This window comes from Carlito syrichta, unplaced genomic scaffold, assembly GCF_000164805.1.
Source record: "Carlito syrichta isolate Samal-C Ts95f unplaced genomic scaffold, Tarsius_syrichta-2.0.1 Scaffold305644, whole genome shotgun sequence".
NCBI classification, from domain to species: Eukaryota; Metazoa; Chordata; class Mammalia; order Primates; family Tarsiidae; genus Carlito; species Carlito syrichta.
Window position 1 is genome coordinate 866,782 of NW_007249740.1, and position 3,567 is coordinate 870,348.

Below are 3,567 nucleotides of genomic sequence, written 5' to 3' on the forward strand. Positions count from 1 at the left end.
AACTGCGAGGCTCTCCAAGGTCACAAATCCTACTGATCAGCCCCGGCCGTCCACACTTCTATAAGCTGGCTACATGTGCAACGCTGGTCCCTGTGAGCCACAAGGTCAAAGTGCTCCGGTCCCACAAAAGCCTTCCCCTTCAGGTTGTAATTTTCTTCTGAAACTTGTACTTCTCAGTGTTTCTCAACACTCTCAGCCAACACATGAGGGAAACGGTATCTGGCGTGGGCAAGGAGCTGTCCCCTCTAACACAGAGGGTGCCCTGTGATCTGGAAGTGTTTGCTGGAGAGCCCAGCGGCAGGGGAGAAGACGGCACACTTAGTCACCTGGTTAGAGGGGTAAGGAGCGGAGGGAGGGTACGTGTCCCACTCAGAATAAGGTCCCGTCGATGGGCCTTTAATTTATTTCTATTGTGTTGAGTCGCCAATATTTGTGGCATTTGATAATCATCATTATTGCCATAACTAGTTTAGCAAAGCAATCTTGAAATAACCGGCTCCTAGAATGCCATTTCAGCTCCAAGACCAATAGAGAGCTAAACTGAGTGGTATTTCTGAGTTGACAAAGGAAAAATTTAATTAAAACTATAAGTGACCTTCAAATGTCAGAAGTAAATAAAACGATAACAACCGCATTTTTGACAGCTGTCACCACCTAATGGGAATACCATAAAAACTCCTGATCTGAGAGCACTGGCATACCCAATGTGTACTAGACTCATCACCATACATTTTGTCAGATAAGTGCTCGACCCGATAATAATCTTACATCTGTGCACGGAATTAGCTTCAGCTACACTGATAGAAAGACAGGTAGGGTAAAGGATCACCTCCGTCACAATGACAACAACCTCCACGCTGACAAATCGCTGGAAGAATGGCAATCATTTGCATAAAAGGAAAAGCAAGGGATTTCAACAGAGGTGGTGGTGGAGTCCGGCATCATTTGCATCCTACAACCTTCCTTCTTCTTTAATTTGGGATGCCAGTTGCTGGTTCCTGATGTGCTGGGATGATTTCACACACACACACACACACACACACACACACACACACACACACACTGAGCACACACACGTGGATACAAGAAAATACAGTTCCGATGGGCTTCTCCCTCTAAAGGAGAGAAGACACATCTGTCCAAGGCTAGCGCTTTTGAAAGAAACTATCGCCCTTCCGCTGATTCAGCTGGGCAGGGACTGGCTTTGCTGCCCGGGTATCACTAAGCGGCTCCGCAGGGTTGAGGTCGCTAATTGATTTTGCCGCTTTGTTGAATACGGCAGAACTTCCTGCTTCATAGGGTCTCCACCTCAAACATCCTCTGTGCGTATCACCAAAGCAAGGCTATAAGTAACGCTAAAGAATGAAATGGTGCAGGCACACTGCGCAAAGTTGTACCTGGCTTATACATATTTTATGAGAATGGATTAAATGTTTGGGAGAAAAGAATGAAACAGTTTCTACCAAGGTAGGAAGACAAGTGGTTTCTAACACAATGTGTCTTGAATATGGTGCATTGTTTAAAATCACTGTTGGTATTTTAAAGCTGCTACATAGGATAAAATTACATCAATATAAATAATGTGCATCGTGTACTGGATTATAAAATCGATAGTGGTAATTTTGGGACTTGGACCAAGGGCCCGTGCACAGATGTCTTATTTTTGTAAGACATACAAGCTAAAAATGGCTTTTGTAATTTTAAATACGATATATGTTCCAACACAGTAACACAAGCTTTCTCCCTGGCCCTCAAGGCCTAAAATATTTGCCACTTAGCTCTCGAATGAACAATATTGTTGACTTCTCTGCCTAAGAACAAATAATTTTACTCAAACATGAAACCGAATTCTGCCTGCCAATGGTGTCAACTGTTCAGTATATAGGGTGGGTGGTTCTTATTGTGCATGTAAGACTCTCAGACCACAGGAAATCCAGTCTGTCTTAATGCACAAGAGACGTGAAGGGTCATACCCTATGCATGATGTCAATTTTTGATAAAAATATGTTAACAGTAGTCATGTGAAGTTAACTTGAAATAAACGGAATAAGCATGGATTTGCAGAGATTGGACTGGGGATAGGAAGAGACTCTGAATGCAAACTCTGTTGGCACGGAGAGAACGTAAGCTTAGTTTTTCCTTGAAACTCAAAGATTTTCTTCATATGTTCTGTCTTGAAAATTCTGCCATTTTACTCTGTCCCAGAGCCAAAATGTACATGATAATTTTTCATAATTTTCATAACAGTTTCTCTCATATGTTTTTGACATCTTTCAAGATGTTGTCCATTGCAGAAATATATACATTTTTTTCTGTGAAGTCAGAGTGGACTGGATTTGGGAACTCTGACTCTAAACTTAACTAGTAAGTCAAGAAAATCTTCATCAAGGCGTTTACCACATTGGTCGGTCGTTTCTGTATGCTCTGTAGACTGAGATTCTTGAGGGAAGGAGTCATGTCTCGTAGCTCTCAGTCACTCGGGGGCCTGGGATATTATAACCAGTGAATAAATATTAATCGCTGTTACGATGACGACCGTGGCTGTTATCATTGTTAGGATGCTCCATCCCAGAACAACTTGCTGAGATCCAGACCAGGACTTTGAAGCAGCTTCATGTTTGGCATTTCAGGGGCAGAATCATTTTGAAGCAAGCGCATGTTTTAGCCTGCTTTAAAAAGAAAGGAACGGGGCACGTGCTTCCTTGGTGTTTGTCTTGAAGGCAAGAAATATCGAAGCGCAGAAGTCTTCTGAAGAAGGGAGTACAGACAAAAGACCTTGCTGCAAGTCCAATTTGATGAGTGCTGACTTTAGCTGGAGGGGAAGACCAAGGATGTGACGGGCAGGGTAACACACGCTTGGTCTGGCGCTTCCCTGGGTCGCATCAGTCAGGAGCTGGGCCCCGAGAAGACCATAAATAAGGCTTGGCTAAAAATACTTCCAGATCGTCCTGGCTTTCGTGTCCTAAGGAAGCAAACGGGCAGCAGCATAAAAGGGAAAAAATGCCAAAAAGTAAATCTTTTATTTTCATTGCTTGAAACGAAACAGTCCAGGGAGGTTCCATTGACTTACTTCTAAGACAATAAATGTGAGTGGATTCACTTTGAAAATTAATTCCAAATAATATGCAGTTAAATAAGCAATAATCCCAAATTTATTCTAAATTTAGAAAGAGCAAACAGCAATTTTTAAGTCAGAATTATGAAACACAAGACAAGCAATTTTGACAGCATGCATTCCTTTCTTAATTTCTTTTGATTTTTATTTTAAAGATGTGGGGTACAATTCAGGATGAGCTATACAAGTGGACCTTGGACAGGTAAAGTTTGGGCCTCCCTTGGGTCCCACTTTGCCTGGTTTGAGATCAGGTGTCCTTATTGATGTCGTGTCTTCTCCCTCAACCTCCACCTCGCATCCAAGTTTCAGTCAATCCCCTTCTTAGAGTTTAATGGTAAATGTTCAGGGTCCTCTTATGAGAGAGAACATGTGATACTCCGTTCTTTGTTTCTGTGATAGATCACTCAGTGTGATAGGCTCTAAGTCCATCCAGGTGAAGTTCATGATTTTGT